Here is a 10,246-nt window from a genome sequence, read left to right on the forward strand (position 1 = left end):
TAATAATAATAATAATAATAATAATAATAATCTCTGCAAAAGCACCCGTTATTAACACAATCAAAAACTAGAAAAGCCTTCTGACTGTGCAGACCTCCGCCATGGCAGCTTATTTCTCGAAAAAAGCTTGCCATTCTGAGATCAATCTAGACCGTAGACGTATTTGAAGCCTGTGTGACAACCATGTGGTGAAATCAGAGTTAAGGTTAGGGTCAATTCGGTGGACCTTTTGCTCGACCCTGGCCTTGACCTTTAACCTTGGACTTTCAAAATTGAATCAGTCCCACGTCTCAACATAACAATTAATCCCTGAAAGATTCACTACTCTATAAGTAAAATGGTGGCAAGGAAGTTGTTCACAAACCAACTAACAAACAGCCAGCCTTTCCAAGAAACAACCTAGATCCTAAGAGTATTAGATTCCCCCCCCCCTCTCTCTCTCTCTCTCTCTCTCTCTCTCTCTCTCTCTCTCTCTCTCTGACTTGATTTAGAGTGACTAGATCTAAGGTAAGTCATCATATCTTTTAGCCCATTTTAATTCCTTTATATTTTTTCCAATTATAAATCTATACCATATTCATGGCTTCATCACGAAACCTCCATGTGAAGAATACAAGAAATCCGAAGTTTCTATTCGTGACCTCCATTAGTATATCAATACTATTTTCGAATCATGGGCATATGGGGAAAATAATGTAAGGATCGATGTTGTCATCTCAGATGAACTGTCTTGCTAGATATTAAAAACTGTCGTTTTCATTATTAGTTTGAATTAACAACTTCCTCAGTCTTCGTTTGTTCTTAGCCTCTTGAATATAAAATCTCCTTGGTTTGACTCAGGTTTTAAATTCTGAAATAAAAATCAATTACCTCGAACTAAAAAAAAAAAAAACATATATTGTCATTTCTTCATTTTAAAACATCATCATCCTCCTCTCCTACGCCTATTGACGCAAAGGGCCTTTGTTAGATTTCGCCAGTCGTCTTTATCTTGAGGTTTTAAATCAATTCATCTCTATTCATCATCTACTACTTCACGCTTCATAATCCTCAGCCATGTAGGATTCGGTCTTCCAACTTTTTGAGTGCCTTGTGGAGCCCAGTTGAAAGTTTGGTGAACTAATGTCTTTTGGAGAGTACGAAGAGAATACCCAAACCCTCTCCATATACCCTTCAACATGATCTAATCACACTTCAAATACTTTCAAGAATCGTAATTTCTATAATCAGTAAGGTATTGTGTCCACGTAGAACAGGACAAACATAGCTTTTATAACGACGTATACGAAAAAAAAAATTATAATTGGAATCGTAAAAATCATTCACAGAACAGAAAGCAATTGTTTTGACCATAATTCGGGAAGTGAAAAGCAATAGTTATAACCAACATAAAAGTACAAACGAGACTTACTTAAAAGGATTGATCTAGTTCTAAATAAATGTTCTTAAGCCGACCTTCCTGCAACTCCCCTAAAGACAGCTTGCGCAAAGTTGCTAAACGGTTGTGGCCCATCAGACTCTAATTTGGACGGAATAGTTTTCAGCTGGTGTTGGCAGGTTACTCACTAATGAATGTTCGGCGAGTGACACGCAGTAATATATCTCAGTGACATCCGGAAAGCATTATTAAGTGGAGAGAGAGAGAGAGAGAGAGAGAGAGAGAGAGAGAGAGAGAGATGATAATTATATAATTATATATTTTTCTGGGATGTCAGTTATCATTACGGCGGAGGAAACTGAGAAAGGAAATCATAACTAGAAACACACTTTGTGAGGGAAAACCTCCCCCAGGGCTGCTTCTTTCTCGAAATCAAATTGCTCAGGGTTAATTTGGTCGACATTCTGCTCAACCTTGACCTTGACCTTTAACCTAGGTCTTTCAAAATTAGGTCACTTACACATCTTAATATATCAATTAATCCCTGCAATGTTCACTACTCTATGACTATAATTGTGTCCACGAAATTCACGCAGAAAAAAAAACCAGACAAACAGGGGCAAAAGCATAATCTCCTCCCAACTTCGTTGGTGGAGATAATAACAAGCAGAGGATGTATCCAATGAAAGCGTGGCACGCTGAAATATAATCAATAAATAATCTGCTTCTATTTCAGGGAACATCAGGGATCTATACCCGTTATTTTTTACGGGTTGCTTACACCAGTGGTATTATATTTGTAATGGTATTTTCCAAATTAAGTCACGAGATGATACAAGTAGCCATTTAAATACTGGAAAGGTTTAAAGGTTTAAATATCACCAATGAGAGGTAAAGGAAAGGGATAGAACGATGTCCCAAATGATCAGTATCCAAGACAACTTTTCATTTAAGCTTGAACCAGGGAGGGACAGGTAATGGCTACCAATGACTTTTCAGGTTATCAACGCACGAACCTGTGTCTTGCTTAAGGCAGGGCATTCTAAAACAAACGAACGAAAGAACGAATGACCGACTTAAGGCTGATTCACAATGCACCGTCACGTCACATCACATCACGTCATGTCACCGCTCCGTCAATCGTACTATTCACACTATTCATCACGTCACCGTCTAATTACAACACGTCACCGTTCTGTCATCTTTACTATGTATTCACACTGTTCATCATGTTACCATCTTATCACGTCACGTCACCGTCTCATCACGTCACATCATTGTTCAGTTAATTTTGCTATGTATTCACACTATTCATCACATAATCGTCTCTTCATGTCACATCATCGTTCCATCAGCCATGATATGTAATCACACTAATCATAAGGTCACCGTCTCGTCCCATCACATCATCATTCCATCAACCACACTATGTATGCATACTATTCATAACATCACTGTCTCATCAATGTCACGTAACCATTCCGTCAATTTTGCTATGTATTCTCATTATTCATCACGTCATCATCTCAATACCTCATGTCATCTTCCATCAACTGTGCTGTGTATTCACACTATTCATCATGTCACCGTCTCATCACGTCACATCACCGTTCTGTTAACCGTGCTACATATTTACACTATTCATCACATCACCATCTCATCACATTACGTCACCGTTCCGTCAACCGTGCCATGTCTTCACATTATCCATCACGTGACCGTCTCATCACGTCACGTCAACGTTCCGTCAACTTTGCTATGTATTTATTACATTAATTACGTCACCCTCTCATCATGTCATGCCCCCATTCCGTCAACCGTGCTATGTATTCACACTATACATCACGTCACCGTCTCATCACGTCACGTCACTCTTCCAACAACTTTGCTATGTATTCACATTATTCATCATGTCACGTCACCCATCTATCAACCATGTTAAGTATTCACACTATTCATCACGTCACGTCACCGATCCATCAACTTTGCCATGTATTCGCACTATTCATCATGTCCCCGTCTCCTCACGTCACGTCACCATTTCGTCAACTGTGCTATATATTCCCATTATACATTATGACACGTCACCGTTTTGTCAACTGTGCTATGTATTCACACTATCCATTGAGTCACCGTTTCATCACATCATGTCACCGTTCCGTCAACTTTGCTATGTATCCTTCCATGTAAATAAATGTACATGTTTACACTAAATGGTTGGTCAGCTTCATAGCACTTTCACACCATTCTTTTCAAGAATATTTTGATGTGACGTGATGTGATGTGACGTCACGGTGCAGTGTGTACACCTTTAAGCTTATTAGGACGGTGAGGTTCTTGACTCAACTGGAGACAATCGGGTTTGAAAGAGGAACGAACTCCAGACTCACAGATTGGGATATGAGGTTATCTCCAGTCGGCCACCAGAAACCCTAATTACTTGGATAATTCTTTATAGTTGATGAAAATTCATCCCTCTAAAGGATATCTTTTCATAAACTTAGGAATATATCATTCTAGGATTTCAGGCTTTAGTAGAATTTATTGTACTGATTTATGAATATCATCATCTCATCATACGAAAATTGACGCAAAGAGCCTCAATTAGATTTCGACAGTCATCTCTGTCTCTTCTCCATTCATCATCTACTACTTCACACTCCATACTCTTAAGCCATGTAGGCCTGGGTCTTTCAAGTCATATATATATATATATATATATATATATATATATATATATATATATATATATATATATATATATATATATATATATATATATATATATATATATATATACACACACACACATATATATATATATATATATATATATATATATATATATATATATAAATATATGTGTGTGTGTATGTGTGAGTGTATATATGCGTGAGTGTGTTTGCATATGAGTGTGTATGTGTGTTTGTGCGTGTATCTGTGAGAGGCATATTAAGGGATACCGATAGAGACCAAGTGAACTGAGTGTCAAAAAATTATATTCAACATATGTCTCTCTCTCTCTCTCTCTCTCTCTCTCTCTCTCTCTCTCTCTCTCTCTCAACTGCAAATGATTTGATTTAGGAATTATTTATAGTTTTCTCGATATGTATAAAGGAATCTACTAAGCTTTATTCTGAAGGAAAAATTCACATTCTTCCAGGCAATTAACCTACTTCAATGAGGCTTTGATTCTGAGAACATCGGAACTGGAAATTATATTTTGATAAAAATATCCCTGAAAATCGAACCCGGGTTTTATACTAATTTTCAAAGAAAACTATTATTATTATTATTATTATTATTATTATTATTATTATTGTTATTATTATACTAGCTAAACTATAACCCTATTTGGAAAAGCACAATGCTATGACCAAGGGGTGCAACAGGAAAAAATAGCCCAGTGAGGAGAGGAAATAAGGAAATGAATAATTATATTTTCATATAATTATCCATTTGATAGCTTTTACATAACAATAGTTAACCAATTGAAACTTATTTGGAATTTTGAATGATTATAATAAAAATAAGTATAAAAAAGGCCGTAATTTTCATGGAATACCCATCATGAGTTTAATCATGACCATCGATCAAGTATATCGGAGTCAATGACCTTATATTTCAGGATGCCAGAAAACCTGAAATCAATAAATTAATCAAATGATTACTTGAGTAAATGACCTTAGATGTCAGGATGCCAGAAAACCTGAAATCAAAAAATTAATCAAATAATCACTTGGGTACAATGAGCACACTAGTGATACCTGATAAAGGAAAGTGGTTGAATTTACAGAGTCGATGTTTATAATAGGTATATGTTGATAAAATCATGTGGTAATTTATGTAAAGCACATTTTTCAGAACATTACTTCAATATGTAACTTTTTACATATAACTTCGTATTTTTAATCTTACATTCAAAATATATGAGCTTTGTACAATAAACTTTTGTGTAGAAGTGTAAATGATATGAACTGATTGTGAAGCTTAACCACTGTATAGTTTATTAATAAAACGAAAAAAGTAATACCTGACATGTAAAATCTATCATGATTTAAGTATTTATACGCAATAATAAATAAATAAATCCATTAAAACAAAGAAACCTATAATGGCATTTTATTAACTGGTCTTTGGCTCTTTCATGTAATTGAAGGAGCAAACAACACTTTGTTAACAGGAAGCCGGCATTGTTTTCCCATTGGCTTAGGCACCATATGACTGGGTTCCCATTGGCTGAGGCATCAACAGGTAACTCCCAAAACATTCCTCAAAGGTGAAAATTTTCATGAATTTTTCTCTAAATATAGCCTCGCTGATGCCATCTATTGGGATCTTAAAGAACGAGCTAATTCTCTCATTTAGCGATAAAACTAAAGTATATTTTACAATAAATTTTATATTAAATAACTCAAATATGCTGATTAAGACTGCTATAAATATTGCATAAAATATTTATAATACAAATTTTAATGGGAGAAGGTTAGGGAGAAAAATTATATACTTAAGAAGGAAATTCTCAATTTCAGTTTTGACAAAACTGGACTGCTGCAGCAAAGCGGTCCAGAATTGCCAATAAATTCAGCTCCGTGGAATATTCTGTAATGAGAAAATAAACTAGAATTCGATAGGATCTTAAATAATTAAACGTATATTTTTGATTAATATCCTTTCATAATATTCCTTTGAACCAAATAAGCAGAATATTTAGCTAAAATCCTGTTTTTTCGAGGTACGAAAGGTTGGTATCTCCCATTCCTCTATGGCCACGGACATGAACGTATGGTTCTTTTAACTTTTAAACTGACAGAATATATGAAATTAATAAAACATATGTGTCTGTTCAGTTAATAGAAACCATGATTTATATTTAGTAGTTTATATAAATACATTAAAGCTACAGACATGGTGTGAGCAGAAAAAATGACTTAGGACAAACGACCGTGAATAAACAAAATATTTATTTGTAATACAGAAACTAACATCTGTAGATTTTAAATAATCTTGACAAATTTATTATATATAGTTGGTTGTCAGTTGATGCTAGTTCACTTGGAGTACCGATTGCTTCTGGTAAAGCAAACCTAGAAGCATTGGCAGATGTACTCCTGTCCCAAGCTTTCCACTCCACCTTGAGCCAGACCTAAAAGATAGGTAAATCTTTAACCACCCAATTCAAATTGAAAACCAGAATTTGTATAGAATTGTTTAAATGAAAATATGAATATAATTTTTGACTACACTAAAATTGTTTACAATATATAAAGGTAAATCAAAAAGTTTAATTCACCTCCAAAACTAATATAAATTTAATATTAAATTTCAGAATTGCAAATCAAAAGCCAACCATTTCAATATTTTGACCTAATTAACAAATGAAATATATGCGATGAGGGCATCACTTAAGAATATACGTTAAAAGGTCGAATTTCAATTAACAAGCAATTTAAGGTCGACAATTGATAATTTTAATTAGAGTAGCCTATAAACAAACCTAGTTTCAAGAGCGATTTTCAATTACTGAGTTCAAGGCTTTATTTATTTTTTGACTTGAGGATGATAAAAGTCACCAAAGAAATGCCACTACTATTGTGCCAATCAATACAATGACCCACCTTCTAATGACTTCATAGGATGAAAAAGAGCATGGGTATGATGATTCCATAGCCTTTGCTGTTGGTCGCCTCCACATTCATCAGACGAGGTGTAGAGTTAATTTAGTTCATAGTTTTACACTCGGTTTTCGTAGCACTAAACACAATGAGTCCCATCGTTGTAGAGTAATTTAGAAAAAGTCCAGCACTACGACGACAAATAGAAATCGATGAAATATCCCAAGTAAGGTGAGGTGAACGAGAGTAATCACTCCTTGACGGTTGGTGTTGGACTGGTTTTCCCTTCCAACAGTGACTTCGAAGTTACTTCGTAGAGTTGTTTGGCTCGGAATATTAAGAAAATTAGGTAGTTAGTAGTTATCTTTAACTCCTATTTACTTTGGTTTGCACAACGAAGGTTGAGGTCGGTTAATTAGCACAATTTTATTTACAGTGATTAGGAAAAATAAAGCCTCAAACATTAATTGAACAAACCAGAATTACATTAGAATAAACAAATTGAAAGAAACAAATTCAAAGAAATTCTAAAGTAAACTACGGAGATAATTACCCATTCCAAGGAATGTTTCTCCAGGTAAGGTAATTACCGATCATAAAGAAAATTTCTCAATCACCCAAAATATCCATAAACTTTTAACAAAATATTTCAGGAATATATATTTAAATATATATTTTATTCATGGTGATTAGGATGTAATTATTTACAAATAAAATAACCTGAAAAGACTTCTTTACTGAGGAGATAAAGACAGAATCAATTATCAGTGTTTTATTTTATTTAACGTATTTTGCATCGATTTCAGCTTAATTGGAAGAATGATAAACTTATTAAAAGCCTATAATATTAGGTTACAATGTGATTAAGTACCGATAATGGAGAGAATCTGATGAATTTACGAGACATTCAATAAAGAAACTATCGTTTCTTCATTTAAGAAAGCAATAGAAAGAAAATTACTTATAATCATATTTTAATGTTATTATAAGAATTAATCATTTTTGTACCTAAAAAGTTTCTATTCAAATCAGTAAGAAATTTATGATAAAATTTATATGATATTCTCGATAACAATTTTGGCTATACTGGGTAGGGATGACGTCATGTCGATGGGGTTCCAGGGTGTCCAACATAAATAATAGATGGACTGAGAAAATTTAAACAAATATACCTTAATTATTAGTGTTTAATCTTAAACTAGAACAACGTTATTCAATGAATATTACTTTAATCGTACTAGAGGGAATATTGTAACATAGTCACGTAGGTCTTGCTAATTTAAAGGATACTACAGGTGGCAACGCTTATGACGTACTGGCTACCTTTGTAAACATTACGATTCCATTATTTTTCTTTATAACTTAATCTTAATATAAGGAAATATTCATTTCATGTTCTGGTGATGATAAAATAATGCAGAGTATTATACCATCCTGCTTTTTGAACTCAGGTTGTAGCTTAGCTACCAACAACAATAACAATAATAATGATTATGATTATTCAAAGATAACCAATAGGTTCTCTCTCTCTCTCTCTCTCTCTCTCTCTCTCTCTCTCTCTCTCTCTCTCTCTCTCTCTCTCTCTCTCTCTCTCTCAGATAAATTGTCCTAGAGAGTACAGGTAAGAATCATAACCTGCTGCGCTTGATGGAAAGCATTCTGGGACGCAGACTCAGCAACGAACACTTCATGAGACTCTGGAATGTTTCCTCTTTCTCATGAAATCAATTTAATAAGTTAATTATAAAGTAGTTCAAGGAAGGTATGCCACGAATCCTTGAGAAAGGTATAGGCAATCAAATTAACATTCGAACATAATCTGTCTCCAAATTCAATAATAGCTTCTCACAATGTAGAAAAAAATATTCGTAAAAATATGTTAGAAAAATTAATGCTTTATTAACCTTCAAATTGATTTCTGAATATAATTAATTCCTGTTTCAATGCTTCATCCTTTTCAGCTTGGAGGCAAAGCTCACCCAGGCAGCATAAATGATGGATTAACGTCTACTGGTACAGTTAATCATAAAAAGTACTTCGATTTCGAAAATTAAATGACACATGAATTGTCGGAGACTAGAAGGATCGTTTCTTTCTGTGGAGAGTTGATTATAAAAAGTATCTTGATATTGTGCAAGTTAGCAAGATAAGCAGCTTTTACCACTTGTTAGAAAAAAGTTAAAGCTATGTGGATCTTATAAAAATGGAAGCTCATTAAATTCTGAATCTAGATAAAGGTTAATAAATTGAAAGCCAAGCGATATCAATCATCATCATCATCATCATCATCTCCTCCTACTCCTATTGACGCCAAGGGCCTCGGGTAGATATCACCAGTCAGAGATTTGAGACACTTGTCTTCCTGAAAACGATGGGTGAACTTCTTTAAAAGACACCAGCTCCATTCCATTACTATGGACTTCTGTATTTCCTTCTGTATTTCGTTACACGAACGAGGTTAGGCCTCTACAACTATTGTCTCATGTAAGTCGGCGCTAACTTGATCCACACACCAACATGTGAATGTATTTTTGGTAGCCCAAGTCCAACTGGTTTGTAATGTCTATTTTTCCTCAAACCTGTGAAGTTCACTTGGATTTAATACTTGTGTTTATAAAGTAGTTCCATAATCAATGACTAAAACTGAATTTAGGATATAAACACATATTTATAATGATTCCTTTTATTACAGATCACCAAATGTTACCATAGGCATCAATTTATGGATTGTAAGGTAGGTATAAAAACTTTAAAAAACCGTAATTTTAAACTGAAATTCTCCGAAAAATATATTTTTTTCTCAGCCGTATTCTAGTAAAATACAGGCGAACTTAATTTTCACATACTTTGTTATTATCTTTCACGGGTTTGCGACCGTAATATCACTCCTTTACGTCAATATATTCGTTTGTAAAACAGTAAATGCCTGGCAACAATTATTCCAGGATTTCCACCGTCTTTTTTATGCAAATTGTTAACAGTATAGAGCAAAACGCTTCCGCTATCAACAATATTGGCTTCGTTTCCTTTTAACTGAATAATAATAGAAATTATTTAGAGATCGTTGAAGTCAAAATTAATTGGGGAAACAAACATTTATCATAAAATAATTGGAATTCCGCACGTTTTGGCAGTTGTTAATAGTTTTTTGGGCGTTTTTATATTAGAAAGCATTTCCATAAAACAATGGTCAAAATGAAACTCGAATGATTTTAATGGTTGGTTTAAAGGCCTTCACATTAGTAATTGCTCT

General features: G+C 34.0%; 1 long non-coding RNA gene across 1 annotated transcript; it reads right to left on the reverse strand.

Annotated features, from left to right (window-relative positions):
* Positions 1-6,331: 6,331 nt before the first annotated feature.
* On the reverse strand, positions 6,332-7,195 carry LOC137642308 (uncharacterized). The gene is made up of 2 exons (XR_011044751.1): positions 6,997-7,195; positions 6,332-6,524 (listed from the first exon to the last, which is right to left on the reverse strand). It is a non-coding gene; the product is annotated as an uncharacterized lncRNA (long non-coding RNA).
* Positions 7,196-10,246: the final 3,051 nt, after the last annotated feature.

Source organism: Palaemon carinicauda, chromosome 6 (genome assembly GCF_036898095.1).
Source record: "Palaemon carinicauda isolate YSFRI2023 chromosome 6, ASM3689809v2, whole genome shotgun sequence".
NCBI lineage: Eukaryota > Metazoa > Arthropoda > Malacostraca > Decapoda > Palaemonidae > Palaemon > Palaemon carinicauda.